Below are 23,423 nucleotides of genomic sequence, written 5' to 3'. Positions count from 1 at the left end.
GGATGGACCCACTTACGGTTATATGTAACCAAAACGTAACACAGTATGAAAAACTCAACGTGATTAAATACATGAACCACTAATAATGTCGGCAACCCTTTGAAGACCATAGCTGAAACTTGGAAACTAAGAGCGTGATGCCTCGAACTAAAAGTAATACATATATGTAGTTTCTCATATTTCCTGCTACTGTAAATAATTCACCTTCATTGTACTGGAACAATGATAAATGATCGCACTGAATGTGTAGACAAACAGACCCTCGACTGTGTTTAATCTGTGGTTGAATTGTTAGTTGCTCAGCTCTGAGAAATTGAGGCATAGTAGTGTGCAGTCCTTTCCTTAAAGAATGAGATCCATTTTCCGTGTATGTGGGAGAAGCTTTCTAGAATACATAATGGAGACAAAAAACTAGGGATAATACTTTCCTATTCTTATGTTGATTTTCAGGAATTTCGAAGGTATGTTTCTAATGAGACAATTTTGATTGTTAGCCTTCTTATGTTCTGCTGTCCTTTCCTGTCAGATTTCTCAGTAACGATTGCCTGTAAAGTAAAACCCACATACGATTCATAGTAAAGCTCTGAACTTTGTAGTATGTCCAATGCACTTCACGCCGCACGAAGCAAGTTTTTCTGGCAATTTAGATTAAATCATTTATCTTTAGCTTTTGCATCTCCTGATTTGTATTTGATTTGGAGAGCGTGAGTACTGCAGACAAAAACAGCTTGCTGAGCGAGAGGTAAGTCAATTTCATTTCAAGGTGGACAATACATTGCGTCCTTGCGCGAACAGTGTGTAGTCAGGATTGTGAGGTGTCTTGCTTGTCGTGTCAGCAAGCGAACTTTCAGTAAACACTGTTCCTAATTTCTAATATTTTCTTCAGAGTAGAGCAGTAATTAGGTTTTGTGGACCTTGTTAGTCTAACACGCATCGTTCATATTGTGCTTTGGTACTGAATGTTAGTTTTCATTGAGTACACATTTCATTTGGCTTTTAATGGGTTCAATTTCCTGTCAAATTTTGCGTTTGAGATCTAAAAGTTTATTTCAGAACACGGTTCACATGCTCAGCATAAGGCCAACAACCAGTCAGTTCGGCTCAGCAGTTGAATGTTACCTAATGTAAATGTTACATGATAGCAACGTTTTCGAAATCAGTGTCAAGTTTTCTATTTAATAGAAAGCTTACCCACTGCTAAAACGTGTGCTAGTTGAGCGTCTGTGGTTGCCTCCGGTTACCACAGGAAATTGACAATTTATTCGTCCTTGCTACTGCTGTTTCATTCTAGTACTGGTTATAATCACATTTTCGGTAGAAGTGTAATATTATGATAGTACGTAACATTGTTGCACATTTTTCATTAAAGAAACCTCAAAATACGTAATATTTATAACAGATGACTTCTACTTGAATCGTAATTTGACAAACCAGTTGCGGAATAGAATGATCAGTCGTTGGTGGGCAATGTTTATATACACGTACTCCTCAGCAACCGTGTAGCACCAATCTTACAGAAGGACTAACTGGTGTTCAGATGCGTGTGGTGCACACACGAAGCGGATTTCGTTGTTTAACACCTTTATTCAAATAACTTGTCAAATAAGCAAAATCCATTATCAAAAGTAGAAAATCTTTGATAGTTGTGTGCTCATCTTCCGTTGGCAGTATCTTCCTAGTTGGATTTGCATAGCAGGAAAGCTTCAGCGTGCATGTGAGAGTAGTTAGTATGGCAGCATTAACGTCAAAACCTCACAGCTGTACGAGCAGCTGGCCATTTCGTTAGACATTGGCTTCCAGTGTTCCAAGTCTTGTTAACCTGTTCAGTGGTTTAAACCGCTGAGGCAGTTCTGATGGATTGAAAGCTGGAGCTGGTTGACAGGTGAGGCAGTGGAGACCAGACGAACAAATCCCTTCACTTGAGGGGGATCTGATTACCACCTCCCACTCAATGAAATAGGCGGGATTTTTTCACGACTCCCAATTCACTTAATAAAGTAAATGAAAGGCGTCGTCTTGAGCTTTTAATTCGAGCTAATTGTAACTGTTAGTTGACGTATTTTAACATCTACTAAAAATCTAAATTAGGACTTCCTGTAATGGAATTCGCAATTTTACAACCTGTCCATTTCCTCTGTATGAAAACTGAAATACTAAATTAACAATTTTTTATAATTGTGTTAAAAATTGAAACAGAAATTATCTACTTCGAGAAATTTCCAACGGTTGCCCGTAAAATCAACGTGACAATGTCCTGTTAGGCAACTGCTGCAGGACCTGCCTGGATCATGGTTATCATAATCCAGCGCCTTCAAAACTGACCAATTCTCGCCCATTATGGAGATATCTTCTCGATTAGTCCTTTTTTAAACTGCCTTGTCTTTGAGTGTAGACTGTTTCTGAAACCACCACCTCACTTTCCAGCTGATCCTTGTACTTCACACTGCGCAAAGAATTTTAAAGAACGTACAAGATTTCAGACACGCGCAAGGCACACGAGCGTAGCAGACTTGCATTTTTCTACATTGCTCATCATTATGGCAGTGATAAACTTCGTATTGTATTTGGTGTTCGGAACACTTGCTCAGTTCTAAGTATTACCTGCAATGTGCTTCAGATGGGAATCAATCTAGAACGTACTTCTCTGAATCCTGAGCAAAACCGAAATTTAAGGTTACACCTATGTTTCGACCCATGGCATGAAGACGGCCGACACGCCTATTTCCAGCATATGCAATACGGTTATCGCAACTCCACGAAACGGACCCACGAACAAAGATAAACACCAAATACTCCACTACAGTTACAAAATGAAAGCGGATGGGTAAAGTACAGGAAGTACTCGCTTTAGAATGGGGACAAGCTGAACGTAACACGAATAATACCATACCAGAACTAAAATAACCAGTCACACAAAGGCTAAACATTCAACAACGCTACAAAAGATAGCCATAGGAATCGAAATCTTAACTTGACCTATGGCCCAAACGAGGCCGTCGATAACAATGAATCCACGTACCACTCGAAAACCCGAAACCTCAATTTTCGCTTAATTAAAAAAACGAAGTAGTAAATGTTAAAGCCAAACCATACTTCATGGATTAAAAACAAACCAAGAAGGAATATACCAACCAATCACCGACAAACAAATCTAATTCGGCGCACGCGCACAGTGAAAAGCCTGCAGTCAACCAAACCACCTATATCTATAGCTCTGATTTCCCTTACTTAATCATGGTCATAGTTTCTCCTTATGTAATTCGGCGACTACAAAATATTTTCGCATTCAGGAGAAATTTGGTGATACGAATTTCCTGAGAAGATTCCTCCCCAACGAGAAACGGCTTTACAATGAAATACCCCTAGCTGCATACAGCCGTTAATACGTCAACGGGAACAGCTAAAAAACGTGCCCGGACTCGACTCTGACGCTCCATCCATTTCTAAATCTTTAGTTTTCGTTCGTTGCATCTGCTCGTGGCGGACGTCGCAAGACACCTGTTGCAGTTCGTCGATCCATTAACTCAACTTTTTTTTAGAGGGCAGCTAACCCTCCAACCGAACTCGCTGAGTTACCGTGACGGCATCCATCTGAGCCACCGAGGACACAGACGATAGTGGGACTGCACGCCTCCTGTGAGACCCACATTCACAACTTATTGTCCCGCACTATATTCATAGTGCCCCTGTCCATTATACTAATTACTCGCGGCTTTACTTCCAATTTCTGTAAGAGTTCCGGCACTGTTTGTGCGTCTGCACAGGTCAAATCTCCGGTGTGCCCTATTATATATATAATTTGTTCTTTCGGACACTGGAAGTGGTGTCTGTTAGGGCCCACATAGACTCTGATCAGTTTGCAATGTTTATCTCCCTCCTGACAGGACTCTTACACCTGCTGCCATAACTGCCCTTCTTCAGCAACTTCGTTCCCCCTCCTCGGGAATTTTAATGCTCATCGTCGCTTGTGGGGCAGTGCATTTCCACCTAGTTGGGGGTTTTCCCATAGACAAGTTTCTTGCCGACCACGACTTGTGCCTTCTTAACGATAGGTTCCCTACCGCTTTCAGTGCCAGTCATGGTACCTTTTGTGCCACTGATCTTTTTCTTATCCCTCCCTCCCACTGGTCGCCGTACGACGTGCACAGGTCGGCTTTTCTCCCCATTTGTCGGGTTGTATTGATGAAGTGTTACGTGACGTGTTTGAGATAGTTCGCGCCGCTAGCCTCGGTATCTCATGCTCATCTGGACCATTTCGCCGCCGGCAAGTCCTGTGGAGTACGGCCATTACCATTGCTATCTGTGATCGCCATCGAGCTTTGCAGTACCTTAAGAGGCACCCGTCCACTGTCAATCTTACTACCTTTAAACGCCTTAGTGTCAAAGCCCGTTACTTACTCAAATGGAGCAATCGGGTGTATTGGGAAAGCTTTGTTTCTTCCCTCTGTTCTACTGTCCCTATGTCACTGGTATGGGCTAAACTTCGCTCTTTCCAAGGTTGCCATCGGCAGTCTACCCTCTCAGGTCTTGCCCTCCCAGATGGCCTTTGCACGTACCCATCAATTCTCGCGGAAAATTTTGCAACAGCATCAGCATAAACCTATGCGGCTGCTATCCTTCACCAGAAACAGTGGGCCAAAGCTTCCACGTTATGTTTTATCCCTTGTCAGTCAGAATCTTACAACGAACCTTTTACGGAATGGGAACGTCTTTGCGCCCTTAATGATAGGGCCCCTGACCCAGACTCCATTCATAACCAATTGCTTAAACATCTCAGTGCTCCACGATGACATTCTCTGGATGCTCAACTGTATAGGGCTCCAGGGTGACTTCACTTCTCAATGGAGGAATGGCATCGTGGTTCCTGTCCTTAAGCCTGGTAAGAACCCCCTTTCGTCTAAAGCTATCGGTCAATTAATCTGACAAACGTAGTCTGCAAGTTACTGGAATGGCTGGTAGCCTGTTGGCTCAATTGGGTCCTCGACTCTCGGGATCTGTTGTCCCCTTACCAGTGTGGATTCAGAGAGGGACAGTCTCCAATCCATCACTTATTTCGACTGGAATCCGCCATTCGGCAGGCTTTTTCACAGCGTCGCCATTTGGTTGCAGTACTTCTGGACCTTTGCAAGGCCTATGATACAGCTTGGCACAATCATATCTTGCTTAAATTTCATGAGGGGTCTTTGGAGCGTACTCCAGATTATCTGCCAGTTCCTATTCCATCGGTTGTTCAGGGTTTGCGTTGGTACTCCTCATTTCTCCACAGACCCAGGAGAATGTCATCCCACAGGATTCTGTATTGAGTACTCCTTTCCCTCATTGCTATAGATGGACTTGGGGCCTCCTTTGGTCACCCCTGCTCTGTATGTGGATGATTACTGCTATTGTGTTCGTTCCTCTTCGATGGCCTATGCAGAGAGGCAGCTCCAGGGTGCTACGTCATGTCTGCATTGACCCTCTCACACAGGTTTCAATTCTCTCCTTTAAAATCGTGGGTGGTCCACTTCTGTTGCTGTACCACGGTCCACCCTAATCCAGAGCTATACCTCGATGCACGATGATTATCTGTGGTCCCATAGTTTAGTTTCCTGGGTCTTCTTTACAACAAGCTCACATGGCTGCCTCATTTTAGACTTCTGAAGATGTTTTTGTAAACTAAGTCCTTGACTTCATTGCCCTCACCTCTTGTGGTGCGGATCGTTCCACTCTTCTGTAGTTTTATCGGGCTTTAGTGCTGTCTCGCTTGGACTATGGTTAACACGTTCATGGTTTGGCAGCTCCTTCCACACTGCACCTTCTGGATCCAGTCCATCATTGTGGTATCAGTTTGGCCACCAGTGCCTTCCCTATTAGCCATGTTGGTAGTCTTACTGGTTGAAGCTGGGTTCCCCACCCCCCCCTCTTTCTGTTCTGTGATCCCAGCTTCTAGTTTCTTTTGCAATCGCTGTCTGTTCCTCTCCCACTCATCCATCCTTTTCTATCCTGTTCCCAGACCAAGGACGTCGCCCACCTGATAATCACCCTCAGGCAGGTTTACCGGTTGGGCTCTGCCTTGCATCTCTTCACTGATTTTCAGCTTCCTTCTTTGTCTTAATTCCCACGTTCTCTCCCCAACACCGCCACTTGGTTAGTTCCTCGGCCTCTGATTCTGATGGATCTTTGCCGAGGTCCGAAAGATTCTGTTCCCACTATGGTGTTCCCTTTTTCCCCGCCGAATTTTATGGAAGTTTTGGGATGCTGTTTTTACACCTATGGCTCTAAATCTGCTGATCGTGTGGGATATGCCGTCACGTCCTCTGTTGACATGGAAAATCTCCTGCCAACTGTGTTTGAGGTATTTACTGTGAATTGATGGCAATTTCCCAGGCCATTACCTTTATTAAAGTCCCAACTCAACCGCATTTTGTTATGTATGGACTCAATGAGTGAGTGGCCTTCAGGCTATTTATCGGTGTTTTTTCACGCAATCCCTTGGTCTCGGCCATCCATGAGTCTCACTGATCTTAACCATGTTTGTTCCGTTTACTTCCTTTGGGTCCCTGGCCATGTGGGTATCCCAGGTAATGAGCTTGCTGATCGTTTGGCTGGAGGAGCAGTCACTTACACCCCCACTCCTTTTCAATAACCCCTCCTGCCGGGTGTTTACGGCTTCATATCAAATCCCACTTCGCAGTCATGGGGAAACTCTTGGGAGGCTACCTCCCTGTCTAATACGTGCGCCAAAGGTGACACATGTCCCGTGGCGTTCTTCCTTCCGCCTCTACCGAAAGGAACACCCTGTGTCGTCTCTGCATGGGCCGTATCAGGCTGACCCATGGTTTTCTTTTGCGTAATGAGCCACCCCCACTTTGTGGTTGTGGAGCCTTAGACAGTAGCACACATTTCAGTGGAATGCTCCCTTCTTTTGGCTCTCTGTACTATCTACACATCTCGATACGACACCTGAATTCTTGCGTCTTGTCTTCATGCCCTACAGCGAAATAAACGTTGGTGGCTGTAGAGACGTTCTGCAGTTGGCCTCAAATGCCGGTTCTCTAAATTTACGCCACAGTGCCTCGCTGAAGGAGCGTCTACGTTCCTCCAGGGATTCGCATTGTTCATAAAGCTTCGTTTGAACTGCTTACCGATCGAATTTAGCGGTAAAAAATTTAGCAGCACGTCTGAGTTGTTTCAATGCCTACCTTAAATTCAACCTGTTGGAGAGGCCAAATACTAAAAAAGTTCCCAAGAATAGGTAGCACTAGCGTTATATAAACTGTCTTATTTCTAGATAAACTACTTTCCCAAAATTCTCCCAATGAAGCGCCTGGTCTAGGGGTAGCATCTTTGATTAGTAATTAAAACCCTCTATCCTGGGTTCGAAACCCACCACTGGTTAAATTGTGATTAATTGGCGGCCTAAGGCTTCCGGCAGAGGAAGTGACACTGTCCGCCAACACCTTGTCAGTGAGCAGAGGAGCAGACAAGAGGTTTGGGCACTCTTGTCCTTGGGATGGGAAACTGCCCATAAAGGCGAAAGAACCCAATGATCAATGCATAGGGATGCAGAAGACAATGCCCCCCAGGGGGTCCACAACTCTTTTGTGGATACGTGTGTGGCGAGCACGGGGCCCCGAGCCATTGCAGCCTTCTTTCTCTCCCGGGCTGCATTTCCTTTCCCCTCCATGCTCCTTTCCCCTCCATGCTCCTTTCCCCTCCATGCTCCTTTCCCCTCCATGCTCCTTTCCCCTCCATGCTCCTTTCCCCTCCATGCTCCTTTCCCCTCCATGCTCCTTTCCCCTCCATGCTCCTTTCCCCTCCATGCTCCTTTCCCCTCCATGCTCCTTTCCCCTCCATGCTCCTTTCCCCTCCATGCTCCTTTCCCCTCCATGCTCCTTTCCCCTCCATGCTCCTTTCCCCTCCATGCTCCTTTCCCCTCCATGCTCCTTTCCCCTCCATGCTCCTTTCCCCTCCATGCTCCTTTCCCCTCCATGCTCCTTTCCCCTCCATGCTCCTTTCCCCTCCATGCTCCTTTCCCCTCCATGCTCCTTTCCCCTCCATGCTCCTTTCCCCTCCATGCTCCTTTCCCCTCCATGCTCCTTTCCCCTCCATGCTCCTTTCCCCTCCATGCTCCTTTCCCCTCCATGCTCCTTTCCCCTCCATGCTCCTTTCCCCTCCATGCTCCTTTCCCCTCCATGCTCCTTTCCCCTCCATGCTCCTTTCCCCTCCATGCTCCTTTCCCCTCCATGCTCCTTTCCCCTCCATGCTCCTTTCCCCTCCATGCTCCTTTCCCCTCCATGCTCCTTTCCCCTCCATGCTCCTTTCCCCTCCATGCTCCTTTCCCCTCCATGCTCCTTTCCCCTCCATGCTCCTTTCCCCTCCATGCTCCTTTCCCCTCCATGCTCCTTTCCCCTCCATGCTCCTTTCCCCTCCATGCTCCTTTCCCCTCCATGCTCCTTTCCCCTCCATGCTCCTTTCCCCTCCATGCTCCTTTCCCCTCCATGCTCCTTTCCCCTCCATGCTCCTTTCCCCTCCATGCTCCTTTCCCCTCCATGCTCCTTTCCCCTCCATGCTCCTTTCCCCTCGCCCGCTATTGGTGTCATTGCTTATGTAGGCCCCTGCTATCCTCCTGGTTCTGTTGCATAATCATCTCCTTTTGGCATTCCTTGGTCCCCCTCTGGGGTTTGACCTCCATTACAAAATTCTCCTCCGTAGTGTGAGCCATTTGGGGAAGAGCACCTTACCTAGTGTCTCTGACATGCGCCCTCCTAGTACATTCCACCTTTTCTTTCATGTCGTTGTCTGATGCTAGGGTGCATAGCCAGCACAGTAGCCAGCCCGTGTGGTGGGGTCGCTATGTACCCTATTGGTTGAGCCCCCTGAACACACAGGGATCACACTTCTGATACCTGAGCTGTGACCTCATGCATGCCTTGGAGTGGTTGCTCGTCATCCTGGAGCATCGGAACTCCCGGCAATGGCCGCCGTGCCAGACGGCCCTTGCTGTGGCTGGGTGGCGCCCGTGAGGAGAGCCCCTGATCGGAGTGGGTGGTATCAGGGCGGACGCTATGCAGATGAAACGCATACGGGTCCAAAACTCCGGCCGTTCTTCTGCGGCAGTCTCTCTGTGTGGAACTGATTCCTCAAGTGCTGCTTCTCTTGCCCCTTCGGCCTTACCTTCCATGGCTACCCCCTGGGAAGAGGGTCAGGCCCGTCGTCTAGGGGCAAAACCTTTCCCCCGTTATCTAGTTTGCACTAGGACTGATGGAGATACTTTCACCAGTGTCAAACCTTTATTCTTTGTGGAAAACATTGAAGACAAGTTTGGCGAAGTGGACTCCCTGAGCAAGATGCGGTCGGGTTCGTTGCTGATAAAAACTGCTTCAGCTGCCCAATCTGTGGCCCTTCGTTCCTGTACCCATCTTGGCACAATTCCTGTGTCCATTACCCCTCACCAGTCTCTAAATATGGTACAAGGTGTGATTTTTCACAGGGACCTCATCCTTCAAACTGATGAGGAACTTCGGGACAATCTCGGACGGCGGGGTGTTCACTTTGTTCGGCGTGTCCAGAAGGGTCCTGAAGATAATCGTATTGATACTGGTGCCTTTATCCTGGCCTTTGAAGGGGATACCCTTCCTGAGAAAGTTAGGATTATGGTCTATGGCTGTGATGTGAAGCCGTACATCCCACCTCCTATGAGGTGTTTTAAGTGCTTGCGGTTTGGTCACATGTCTTCCCGCTGTTCCCAGGCCCCTCTGTGTGGTGACTGTGGACGTCCACTCCATGAGGGGAGTCCCTGTGTTCCCCCTCCTGTATGTGTAAATTGTCATGGTAGTCATTCTCCACGTTCACCAGATTGCCCAGTATATAAGAAAGAAAAAAAGATACAGGAGTATAAGTCCCTCGATCGTTTAAGCTACACAGAGGCCTGTAAGAAATATGCACGACTGCACTCTGTGTCCATGACATCTAGTTACGCCTTAGTTACATCTTCACCCCTTCCTCCCCCTTCCTTACCCCCATCCCGGTCCCCTCTCCTCCCCACCTCACCTGCGGCTCTCACACCTTCTCCTATGGGCGCTGCTCCCCCTCCCCAGCCGGAGAAGTGTCCCACTCCTTCGGCGTCTGCCGGTCAAAGGCGCCTCTCCCGGGATGCGGCGACCGCGAGAGCCGCGGTCTGTCGGCCCCCAGGTCGCCCGGTCTCTTTCTGTTCCTGATCTTGCTGCAGCTGGCTCCTTTATGCCACACAGCCCTCCTCGATCTCAGCCTGAAAAGAAGAAGAAACATAAGTCCCGGGACAAAGAGCCTCTGGTGTCACCGGAGGTCCCTTCCCCGACTTCATAACCGGATTCTGACCTGTCATTCATGGATGTCGCCCCCTCCTTGTCGGTGACGGGTGGGGACCCGGCGGTATGACTGGATTTAGCGTGTTCAGCCCTCATTTGAACCATCGTTCTGTGGTTCTCCAAAGGAATTGTAATGGATACTATCGTCAGCTTCCGGAATTGAAATCCCTTCTTTCGTCCTACTCTGCAGCTTGTGTGGTTCTCCAGGAATCTCATTTTACTGATGCTCACTCACCAACCCTCCGTGGGTTCCGTGTTTTCTGTCGAAATCGGGTCGGACCCTTGCGGGCTTCTGGTGGCGTTTGTACGTTGGTCCGTACAGACATTGCTAGCACGTGGATTCCTCTCCAAACTACATTGGAAGTGGTTGCTGTTAGGGTCCACTTAGACTCTGCAGTCAGTTTGCAATCTTTATCTCCCTCCTGACAGGACTCTTACACCTGCTGCCTTAACCACCCTTCTTCAGCAACTTCCTCCTCCCTTCCTCCTCCTTCGGGATTTTAATGCTCATCATCCTTTGTGGGGCAGTGCCTTTCCATCTAGACGAGGTCTTCTTATAGACCAATTTATTGCTGACCACGACCTGTGCCTTCTTAATGATGGCTCCTCTACTCATTTCAGTGCCGGTCATGGTACCTTTTCTGCCATTGATCTTTCTCTTTCTTCTCCCTCTCCTCCCTTCGTTACACTGGTCGCCACACGACGACCTTTGTGATAGTGACCATTTCCCGTTGATTATCACGCTCCCTTCCCGCTCCCCGATGGACAGGTTACCTCGTTGGTCTTTCCACCGCGGCGATTGGCCTCTATACACTGCACAGGTCGAGTTTTCTCCCTCTTTGTCGGGTTGTATTGATGAACCCCTACGTGACGTGTCTGACGCGATTCTTCGCGCTGCTAACCTTGCTGTCCAGCGCTCATCTGGACCATTTCGTCGCCGGCAAGTCCCATGGTGGAGTACTGCCATTGCCATCCGTGATCGCCGTCGAGCTTTGCAACACTTTAAGAGGCACCCATCCGTAGCCAGCCTTACTACCTTGAAACGCCTTCGCGCTAAGGCCCGTTATTTAATCAAACAGAGCAAGCGGATATGTTGGAACGATTCGTTTCTTCCCTTGGTTCCACTGTCCCTCTGTAACGGGTATGGGCTACACTTCGCTCTCTCCAAGGTTGCCATCGGCAGTCCACCCTCCCAGGCCTTCACCTCCCAGATGCCCCCCTGCGGGTCCGGGGATTAGAATAGGCCCGAGGTATTCCTGCCTGTCGTAAGAGGCGACTAAAAGGAGACCATCCCCCTCACGGGGGTAGTTAGCGCCTGCGTCCGGAGACGGACGGTTTCCCGACCTATAATCGTGGTCTTTTTGGTTTTTCACTTCTCGTTTCTTCATTCCTTTTGTTGGTTCCTTTCTTTGCTCTTCTCCACTTCACTGTCTTCCTTACTCTTTCCCTTGACTTCTCCTTGCCTTCTCATTGCCTTCTTCTCCTTGCCTTCTCCTTGCCTCCTTCTCCTTGCTTTCTCATTGCCTTCTTCTCCTTGCCTTCTCTGGTCTCCGCCTCGGCGTTTGAGACAGTCTGTCCTCTTTCTCCCTCTCTCTTCTCCCTGTGCGTGTCTGAAGGCCGACCCACGCGTTCGCACGCGTAGCCGGTGACGGGGTAACGCGTAAGTCCCCGCCCTGGGTAGACATGTAAGGCACGCGCGTACCCCCTGGTAAAGGCCAGGCCCGGGGAGGGGTGATTGCCTGAGCTGATACCTTCTGACCATGCCGATTGGTCCCTCCGTCTGTTTCTCGGGAGGTGTGACCTGAGGTGTAAACATTCACCTAAGGCGGGAGTGCCCTCTGAGAGGGTCCCCACAAGGAAGGAGCGCGCCATCGGAGACGCTGGCAATCATGGGGGATTCCTCCGCAATGGATTCTACTCCATCGCTTTCGACTTCGACCCACAAACGGAAACGTGACCAGCCAACAGTGACAAAAATACTACCGCCTGCCCCACAGTTCCTCGTCGTTTCTCGATCTGAGGAAGGAAAGGATTTTTCCTCTGTCAACCCTTTCGTTATCCAGAAGGGCGTCGATGCCATAGCTGGATCTGTCAAATCTTGTACCAGATTGCGTAACGGTACCCTATTACTCGAAACTGAGAGCGCCTTTCAGGCACAAAAACTGCTTCGGGCCACACTCCTTTACACATTCCCTGTCCGGGTGGAGGCTCACCGAACTTTGAATTCGTCTCGTGGTGTGGTCTATACTAGATCCCTCGACGGCTTGACTGACGAGGAGATTCAATCTTTCCTCGCTGAGCAGGGCGTGACAGCTGTCCATAGGGTCATGAAAAAGGTCAACAATGACCTTGTACCGACCCGGACACTTTCCTTAACCTTCGATAGTGTTAAGCTGCCATCGCGCATCAAGGCGGGCTACGAGGTCATTTCAGTTCGCCCCTATGTCCCGACACCTACGCGCTGCTACCAGTGTCAGCGTTTCAATCACACTCGACAGTCTTGTTCCAATGCGGCTAAATGTGTCACTTGTGGCAGGGATGCCCATGAGGGTGACTGTCCACCTCCGTCTCCTCGTTGTGTGAACTGTCAGGGTGACCATGCCGCATCCTCCCGCGACTGTCCTGTCTATAAGGAAGAACGCTGTATCCAGGAAATTCGAGTCAAAGAGAAAGTGTCCACCTCGGCTGCTCGCAAGCTATTGGCTAGTAGGAAGCCCACGCTGCTCCCAGCGGGGAAATACAGCACTGTCCTCGCCTCTCCTCGGACTACCCGGGAGGTAGCAACCCAGACATGCGATCTGACCTTCAGCACCACGGTCGTCCGTTCGGCCAGTGCTAAGATCGCGCGGTCGACGTCTCCTCTTCCTCCCATCACCCCACAGACACCAGCCACTTCCTCAGCTTCTGCTCAGTCGAAGACCCCGAAGTCAGATGAACGGGCCTTCAAGAAGGAACCGTCCCGTGCAGACTTCCTCCGTTCCTCGACCTCCCAGCCTTCGACCGGTACTTCCACCAAACGTCCTTCTAAAAAGGCGCATAGGAAGCACAGTTCTCCTTCTCCGCCGCGGCGCCTTTCTTCTCCTGCGCCACCCAGCGGTTGCCGCCCCAGGCCGTCATCCGTTTCGCCTGGCCGCACCGCTGGTCGCCGAACATCTGGCCGTTCACCGGCGGAGGAAGCTCCCCCTCCCGGCCATCCTCCTGAGATGGCCGATGACCCTATAGACCCCATGGACGATGACTGTCTGCCTCCTGCTAGCGGCGGCAGTGCTCGCTCGAAGCCAGGCCCTAAGCGGCCTTCGAGGTGACCCCTTCTCTCATCTTCCTTTTCTTACGATGGCACTTATTAACTGGAATATTCGCAGCATTCGCTCCAACCGAGAGGACTTGAAGTTGCTGCTCCGCTCGCATCGTCCGCTCGTCGTAGCCCTCCAGGAAACGAAGCTACGCCCATGCGATCAAATTGCCTTGGCACACTACACCTCTGTGCGTTTTGACCTACCCCCTGTGGTAGGTATCCCAGCTCATGGAGGGGTTATGTTGCTGGTCCGGGATGATATTTACTACGATCCCATCACGTTGCACACCGGCCTGCAGGCAGTTGCCATCCGCATTACTCTCCCCACTTTCACGTTTTCCTTTTGTACCGTTTACGCTCCATCGTCATCTGCCGTTACCAGAGCAGACATGACGCAACTTATCACTCAGCTACCTGCACCATTTTTGTTAACTGGAGACTTCAATGCCCACCATCCTCTTTGGGGCTCTCCAGCATCCTGCCCGAGGGGCTCCTTGTTAGCAGACCTTTTCAACCAGCTCAATCTTGTCTGCCTCAATACTGGCGCCCCTACTTTTCTTTCGGACACATCTCATACCTATTCCCATTTAGACCTCTCTATATGTACTCCCCAACTTGCACGCCGGTTTGAGTGGTATGCACTTGCTGATGCATATTCGAGCGACCACTTCCCGTGTGTTATCCATCTCCTGCAGCATACTCCCTCTCCGTGCTCCTCTCGTTGGACCATCTCCAAGGCAGACTGGGGGCTCTTCTCTTCCAGGGCGACCTTTCAGGATCAAACCTTCACAAGCTGCGATCGTCAGGTCGCACACCTCACGGAAGCCATTCTCGCTGCTGCTGAATATTCCATCCCTCACCCTACTTCTTCTCCACGTCGCGTACCGGTCCCCTGGTGGACCGCAGCATGTAGGGACGCTTTACGTGCTCGTCGACGTGCTTTACGCACCTTTAAACGCCACCCTACAGTGGCGAATTGCATTAATTATAAACGATTACGTGCTCAGTGTCGTCGTATTATTAAAGAAAGCAAGAAAGCCAGCTGGGCTGCTTTCACCAGCACCTTCAACAGTTCTACTCCTTCTTCTGTTGTCTGGGGTAGCCTGCGCCGGCTATCTGGCACTAAGGTCCACTCCCCAGTTTCTGGCTTGAAGGTCGCGAATGAAGTCCTTGTGGCCCCTGAGGCTGTCTCCAATGCCTTCGGCCGCTTTTTCGCCGAGGTTTCGAGCTCCGCTCATTACCACCCTGCCTTCCTCCCCCGCAAACAGGCAGAGGAGGCGAGGCCACCTAACTTCCGCTCCTCGAATCGTGAAGGTTATAATGCCCCATTCACCATGCGGGAACTGGAAAACGCACTTGGCCGATCACGGTCCTCCGCTCCAGGGCCTGATTCTATTCATATTCAGATGCTGAAGAACCTTTCTCCTGCGGGTAAAGGTTTTCTTCTTCGTACTTACAATCGCATCTGGATTGAGGGACATGTTCCCGCATGCTGGCGCGAGTCTATTGTTGTCCCGATTCCTAAGCCGGGGAATGACAAGCACTTGCCTTCCAGTTATCGACCTATCTCGCTTACCAGCTGTGTCTGTAAAGTGATGGAGCGAATGGTTAACTCTCGATTGGTTTGGCTGCTCGAGTCTCGACGCCTACTTACCAATGTACAATGTGGATTTCGAAGGCGCCGCTCTGCTGTCGACCATCTGGTTACCTTGTCGACCTTCATCATGAATAACTTCTTGCGGAAGCGCCCGACCGCGGCTGTGTTCTTTGATTTGGAGAAGGCTTACGACACCTGTTGGAGGGCGGGCATTCTCCGCACCATGCATACGTGGGGCTTTCGCGGTCGCCTCCCTCTTTTTATTCGTTCCTTTTTAATGGATAGACAGTTTAGGGTACGTGTGGGTTCTGTCCTGTCAGATACCTTTCGCCAGGAGAATGGGGTGCCACAGGGCTCAGTTTTGAGCGTCGCTCTCTTCGCCATCGCGATCAATCCAATAATGGATTGCCTCCCAGCTGATGTATCAGGCTCCCTTTTCGTGGACGATTTTACCATCTATTGCAGCGCGCAGTGTCCACGTGTCCTGGAGCGCTGTCTTCAGCGTTCTCTTGACCGTCTTTACTCTTGGAGTGTCGCCAATGGCTTCCGTTTTTCTGCCGAGAAGACGGTCTGTATTAACTTCTGGCGCTACAAAGAGTTTCTCCCACCGTCCTTACGACTCGGTCCCGTTGCTCTCCCACTCGTGGAGACAATCAAATTTTTAGGCCTTACCTTTGACAGGAAACTTAGCTGGTCTCCACATGTGTCATATTTGGCCGCCCGTTGTACCCGTTCTTTAAATGTCCTCCGTGTTCTCAGTGGTATGTCGTGGGGAGCGGATCGAACCGTCCTACTTCGTCTATATCGGTCGATCGTCCGCTCCAAGCTGGATTATGGGAGCTTCGTATACTCCTCTGCACGGCCATCCATCTTACGCCGCCTAAACTCCATACAACATCGGGGTTTAAGACTTGCGATCGGAGCATTTTATACCAGTCCCGTAGAGTGTCTTCATGCTGACGCTGGCGAATTGCCACTCACCTACCGGCGCGATATACTGCTTTGTCGGTATGCCTGTCGGCTACTGTCAATGCCCGACCATCCTTCTTATCGTTCCTTTTTTGACGACTCTCTTGACTTTCAATACGGGTTGTATGTCTCTGCCTTGCTACCCCCTGGAGTTCGCTTTCGTCGCCTCCTTCAACACCTTCATTTTTCACTCCCTGCAACCTTTCGAGTGGGCGAGAGCCGCACGCCACCTTGGCTCCAGGATCAGGTCCGCGTTCACCTCGACCTCAGCTCGCTCCCAAAAGAGGTCACCCCCGGTTCGGTCTACCACTCCCGTTTTTTGGAACTTCGTTCGAAGTTCAACAACATGACTTTCATTTATACAGATGGCTCTAAGACCAATGACGGGGTCGGGTGTTCCTTTATTGTCGGGGCACAAAGTTTCCAATACCGGCTCCATGGCCATTGTTCGGTCTTCACAGCTGAGCTCTTTGCCCTCTACCAGGCTGTTCTGTACATCTGCCGCCACCGACATTCTGCTTATGTCATCTGCTCAGATTCCCTGAGCGCCATCCAGAGCCTCAGTGATCCGTACCCGGTTCACCCTTTCGTACACCGGATCCAACGCTCTCTTCAGCAGCTGGTGGACGTCGGTACGCCGGTTAGCTTTATGTGGGTTCCTGGCCATGTCGGTATCCCTGGGAACGAAGCTGCAGATGCTGCGGCCAAGGCTGCGGTCCTCCAGCCTCGGACAGCTTCTTGTTGTGTCCCTTCGTCCGATTTTAGCAGGGTCATTTGTCGGCGAGTTGTGTCGCTGTGGCATGCCGATTGGGCTGCACTTACCGACAACAAGCTTCGGGCCTTAAAACCTCTTCCGGTGGCTTGGACGTCCTCCTCACGCCCTTCTCGGCGGGAGGAGGTCGTTTTAGCAAGGTTAAGAATTGGACACTGCCGGTTCAGCCATCGCCATCTGCTGACGGCTGCGCCGGCGCCGTTCTGCCCATGTGGGCACTTGCTGACGGTTAGTCACATTTTAATGTCCTGTCCCGATCTTAAAACACTGCGCCTCGATCTTAACCTGCCTACTACTTTAGATGCCATTTTAGCGGATGACCCACGAGCAGCTGCTCGTGTTCTTTGTTTTATCAATTTGACAAACCTCGCTAAGGACATTTGATGTTTTTTAATCCTATGCCTGTCAGTCTGTCTTTTATTGTGTTTTCCCTTTTAGTTGTTGTTGTCAACTTGTGCCTCGCGGTGCATTCTTAGAGTAGTCAGGGCGCTAATGACCATTGAAGTTGTGCGCCCGAAAACCACAAAAAAAAAAAAAAACCTCCCAGATGGCATTTGTATGGACCCATTAGTTCTCGCAGAACATCTTGTTACCCATTTTGCAGTGGCATTAGCGTCAGCCTCCTATCCAGCTGCTTTCCTTCATCAAAAACAGCAGGCTGAAGCTCTCACCTTATGTTTCACCACTTGAGTCAGAATCTTACAACGCACCTTTTACTGAATGGGAATTTCTTTCTGCTCTATCTTCTCATGATACGGCCCCTGGCCCAGATTCCATTCATAACCAACTGCTTCAGCATCTCAGTGCTCCACAACGGCAACATCTCCTTCGGGTGTTTAACTGTATCTGGCTCCAGAGTGACTTCCCTTCTCAGTGGAGAGATATCATTGTGGTTCTTGTCCTTAAGGCTGGTAAGGACCCCCTATCTGTTGACAGCTATCGGCCAATTAGTTTGACCAATGTTGTTTGTAAGTTACTTGAACGGATGGTAGCCCGTCGGCTCACTTGGGTCCTCGAATCTCGGGATGTATTGTCCCCTTACCAGTGTGGCTTTCGAGAGGGACGATCTCCAATCGATCATTCACTTCGCTTGGAATCCGCAGTTCGGCAGGCTTTTTCCCAGCGCCGCCATTTGGTTGCTGTGTTTCTTGACCTTCGCAAGGCCTATGACACGGCCTGGCGCCATCACATCTTACTAACCCTTCATCAGTGGGGTCTTCGGGGCCCACTCCCGATTTTTATCCGCCAGTTCCTGATCCATCGGTCATGGAGTTCGAGTTGGTACTGCTTTTAGTTCTCCACAGACCCAGGAGACGGGCATCCCACAGGGTTCTGTCTTGTCTTTCTTTTCCTCATTGCTGTCGATGGACTTTGGGCCTCTGTCGGTCCCTTGGTCGCCCCTGCCCTGTATGTGGATGATTTCTGCATTTGGGTTAGTTCCTCCTCGATGGCATCTACAGAACGGCAGCTCCAGGTGGCTATACGGCGTGCCTCTGCATGGACCCTCTCACATGAGTTTCAATTCTCTCCTTTAAAATCGCGGGTTGTCCACGTCTGTCGCCATACTACGATCCACCCTGATCCATAGCTCTATCTTGCTGCACAACGATTGCCTGTGGTTCCACAGTTTCGTTTCCTGGGTCTTCTTTTCGACAACAAGCTCACTTGGCTGCCCTATATCAGACTCCTGAAGGTAGGATGTTTCCGTAAACTCAATGTCCTTCGCTTCCTTGCCCACTCCTCTTGGGGTGCGGACCGTTCCCTCCTCCTCCGTCTTTATCGTGCTCTAGTTCTGTCTCGTTTGGACTATGGTTGTCAAGTTTATGGTTCAGCTGCTCCTTCCACACTGCACGTGCTGGATCCAGTCCACCATCGTGGTATCCGTTTGGCCACCGGTGCGTTCCCTACTAGCCCTGTTGATAGTCTCCTGGTTGAAGCTGGGATCCCACCCCTTTCTGTTCGGCGGTCCCAGCTTCTGGTGTCTTATGCCCTCACTATCCGTTCTTCTCCCACTCACCCCTCCTATTCTATCCTGTTCCCAGACCATGGACGTCGCCCACCCGACTCCCGCCCTCGGGCGGGTTTATCGGTTGGGCTGCGCCTTGCGTCTCTTTACCGTGATTTTCAGCTTCCTTCTTTGTCCTGTCTTCCTCGCTCCCTCCCCTCCACCCCTCCTTGGTTAGTTCCTCGGCCTCGAATTCGGATGGATCTCCGCCGCGGTCCGAAAGATTCCATCCCCCCGGTGGTGTTCCGTTCCTTTTTCCGCCAAATTTTATGGGAGTTTCGGGATGCTGTTTTTTTTACACTGATGGCTCTAAAATCTGCTTATAATGTTGGGTATGCCTTCACGTCCTCTGTTGGAACGGAAAATCATCTGCTGCCACCTACATGTGGGGTGTTTACTGCGGAATTGATGGCAATTTCCCGGGCCCTTACCTTTATTAAACAATCCCCACACAACCGCGTTTTATTTACGGACTCGATGAGTGGCCTTCTTGCTATTGACAGGTGTTTTTCGCGCCATTCCTTGGTCTCTGCCATCCATGACCATCTCGCTGATATTCACCGTGCTGCTTGTTCCATTGACTTCCTATGGGTCCCTGGCCATGTGGGTATCCCGGGTAATGAGCTCGCTGATAGTTTGGCTGGGGGAGCAGTTACTTACCCCCCGTTTTCTGTAACCCCTCCTGCAGCGGATTTACGGCTTCACATCAAATCCCACTTCGCACAGTCATGGGCCAATTCTTGGGAGGCTACTCCTCTAATAAACTTCGTGCAATTAGGGTGACACCAGGCCCGTGGCGTTCTTCCTTTCGCATCTCCCGAAAGGACTCGACCACACTGTGTCGTCTCCGCATTGGCCATACTCGGCTGACCCGTGGTATTCTTTTGCGTGATGAGCCACCCCCACTATGTGGTTGTGGAGCCTTCCAGTCAGTAGCCCACATTTTGGTTGAATGCCCCCTTTTTTGGCTCTGCGTGCTAAGTACAGACTCCCCCACACTTCACCTTTGATGTTGGCTGACGATTCCCGGATGGTCTCTCTGGTTCTCGGTTTCCTCCGGGAGAGTGGTTTTTATTCTCAGTTTTAAGGTTTTTAATCTCTCTGGTGTTGGGGCAGGGCGGTGAGTGTTTGGGTGTCTCCCACTGTAAGCAGTGTTCGGAGATTCCTGATTCACCTCCCTGACCGAATTCCTCTTTCCTTCCCCTTTTACTCTGTTTTCACCCCTTTTTTTAAGGCTTGGTTAGTCTTTCTATTCCCATAGGTACTTTCTGAATTATAGCAGTTGTACCTTTTAAGTCACAGGTGGTCTTGCCTATGCTGCTTCAGCATAGTGTTGGGTTCGTTCTCTTGCCGACTTCCCTCATTTGTTTTTTACCAATGACAACGTGACTGCCCTTTTACGTTTTTCCCTTTTTCCGTTTTCTTGTTCTGACTTCTGAGATGTCCCGTTAGCAGAATGGAGTACATTTGAAACAAGTGACTGATGACCTTGCTGTTTGGTCCCTTAAACCTCAAACAACCAACCAACCAGAAGACAATGGAAACAAATACATCAAAGACAAATTACCTTTAGCCACAGGGCATGTGGACTGCAATGAAAAAAGTGTCATGATTTCTACATTGGCATTAAATCCTCGAGTAGTCCCCTGTTAGGATCTCTGGGAGGGGCTGCTAAGTGAGAGGCGACCATGCGAAAAAGATCGAATAAACAGCGAAGGGATAACGTTTAAGATGTGGGGTATGGAGTGTCAGAACCTTGAACGTAGTAAGGAAGCTAGAAAGTCTGAAAAGGGAAATGGAAAGGCTCAATTTAGATATAGTAAGGGTGAGTAAAGTGAAATGGAAAGTGGCACAACGGTAGTAGGATCCGTTAGGAATAGGAAGGTACGGTGGAGTGTTACTGTGAAAAATTCAGTGATATGCTTGTCCTTGGAAGAATAGACAGCAAACAATGGTTCAGGTGTACACGCAGAAGTCGCAAGCTGAATATGAAAAGACAAAGTATATAAAGATATTGAAAGGGAAATACAGTACATAAAGGGAGATAAAAAACTGAGTCGTGGGGACTGGAATGCAGTTGTAGGGGAAGAGTAGAAAAGGTTCCAGGAGAATAAGGGCTTGGGACACAGACTGAGAGAAAGACTAATGGAGTTCACTAATTTCAGCTAGAAATAGTGATTATTCCATTCAGGAATTACGAAAGGAGATGGATGTAAGCGAATGGGAGTGAGGGGGGGGGGGGGTGTAGTTCCGTCTGTTCGCTATTTCCAAGCCACTAACTTCGTAAATCCAATCGTCATTCGCTCCTTCCCTTGTAGTCCAGCAGCAGCAGTTTGGGTATTGCTGTAATCTGATTCCCTGAGCGCCATCCAGAGCCTCAGTGGTCCGTATCCGGTTCACCCTTTCGTGCACCGGATCCAACGCTCTCATCAGAAACTGGCGGACGACGGTTCTCTGGTTACCTTTGTGGGTTCCTGGCCATGTCTGTATCCATGAGATCGAAGCTGCAGATGCTGCGGCCAAGGCTGCGGTCCTCCAGCCTCGGACAGCTTGTTTTGTCCCTACATCCGATTGTAGCAGGGTCATTTGTCAGAGCATTTTATCGCTGTGGGATGCCGATTGGGCTACACTTATGGACAACAAGCTTCGGGCCTTGAAACCTCTTCCCACGGCTTGGACGACTTTTTCACGCGCTTCTCGGCGGAAGGAGGTAGTTTTGGCCCGGTTACGAATTGGACACTGCCGATTTAGCCATCGCCATCTGCTGACGGCTGCGCCGGCGCCGTTCTGCCCATGTGGGCAATTGCTGACGGTACGCCACGTTTTAACGTCCTGTCCGAATTTTAATACACTGAACGTTGATCTTGGCCTGCCATGTACACTCGATGTCATCTTAGCAGATGACACAGGAGCAGCTGCTCGCGTTTTATCCACTTGAAAAACCTGTCTAAGGACATTTGATTATGATGATTTTTTAATCCTATGCCTATTAATGTCTTTTATAGTGTTGTCCCTTTTAGTTGCTGTTTTTAACCTTGTGCCTCGCACTGCATTCCTAACTTACTCTGGGCGCTAAGACCATTGTAGTTGTGCGCTCTAAAACCACACAAAAAAAAATTCCTTTCCCTAGCTGCTCGTGGGAGCACCATGAAACAAACTACGAATAGTGCGCAATCACGAGTCTCTGAGAAAGGGAAGTTCAATGCTTTACACTGATCCCCAATCGTTCCCATCCCTGTCCACGCCAGGGGAGGAACGGCGGTCTAAATTACCTGGTGAGATGTATTCTCCTCGATTTCTGGTTTGCAGCCGAACACAAGACTCATTTCTGACAACTAAGCCTCAGTTTTTTGTGGAAAGTTTAGAGGACAAGTTTGGAGAAGTTGAGGGCATGTCTAAAATAAGGTCTGGAGCAGTCCTCATACAGACAGCATCCCCAGCAGTCAAGGACATTGCTTGCTTGTGACAAGCTCGGTGATGTTGCAGTCTCCATTACGTCTCATAAGGGCTTCAGTATGGTTCAAGGACTTATTTTCGTCGTGACCTGTTGTTGCAGTCTGATGACGAGCTCCGTGCAAGTCTGGAACATCGCAGTGTCCACTTCGTACGACGTGACTTCTGGGGACCTAAAGATAGTAGGGTCGCCACTAGAGCCTTCATCTTGGCTTTCGAGGGAGACGCCCTGCCTGAGAAGGTCAAGGTGGTGATATATCGATGTGATGTTAAGCCTCATGTCCCTCCTCCCATTCGACACTAAGTACTGGAGGTTTGGGCATATGTCATCGACATGTGACGCCAACCCTACCTGTCGGGATTGTGGTTGTGCCTCTCACCCCAACGTCCCATGTTCGCCGCCCCCTGTTTGTGTCAACTGCGGAAAGATACATTCACTTCGCTTGTCAGACTGCGCGGTTTATCAAAAAGAAAGGAAGACCTTGGACAGGCTCACTTACAGAGGCTAAACGCCATGTGTGCATGTGTGCATTTCATCAACGTATGCTGCAGCAGCTTTGATGTCGCCATCCCTGGTGATGAGCCCCAAAGTTCAGCCGCTTTTTGTGGGCCCTCCAGCCTGGCTGTCTATTCCTGCCCCCTGGTAGTTGGGGAACAACCTCTTCCATTGCTCCCCTGTTTTCAACATATGGAGTAACAACCCCTCCTTCTTTGTGGACCTAAGTCCCACAACTCTGAGCTGGAGAATTGCCTGCCTCCTCTGGCTCCCGTCGGCTGGAAGGGATTACTTGGCGTCCTCCCTTCCACGGTTACTGCCCCTCCAGATAACATCCAGTGGCTCAAAAAGCCACCACCCGAGGGCCATAGGGCTTCCAGGTCTTCCTCGGTCCATGAGACTCAGTTGGAAAAGTCCATCCAGCCCGATAAACCGAGGAACAAACGGGACCCTACCGAAAAGAAGAAAAAGCCAAAGGACAGACGGAAAAGTTCACCACAGCACTGGA

Source organism: Schistocerca nitens, chromosome 1, assembly GCF_023898315.1.
Source record: "Schistocerca nitens isolate TAMUIC-IGC-003100 chromosome 1, iqSchNite1.1, whole genome shotgun sequence".
Classification (NCBI taxonomy): Eukaryota; Metazoa; Arthropoda; class Insecta; order Orthoptera; family Acrididae; genus Schistocerca; species Schistocerca nitens.
This window is presented reverse-complemented; position numbering follows the sequence as displayed.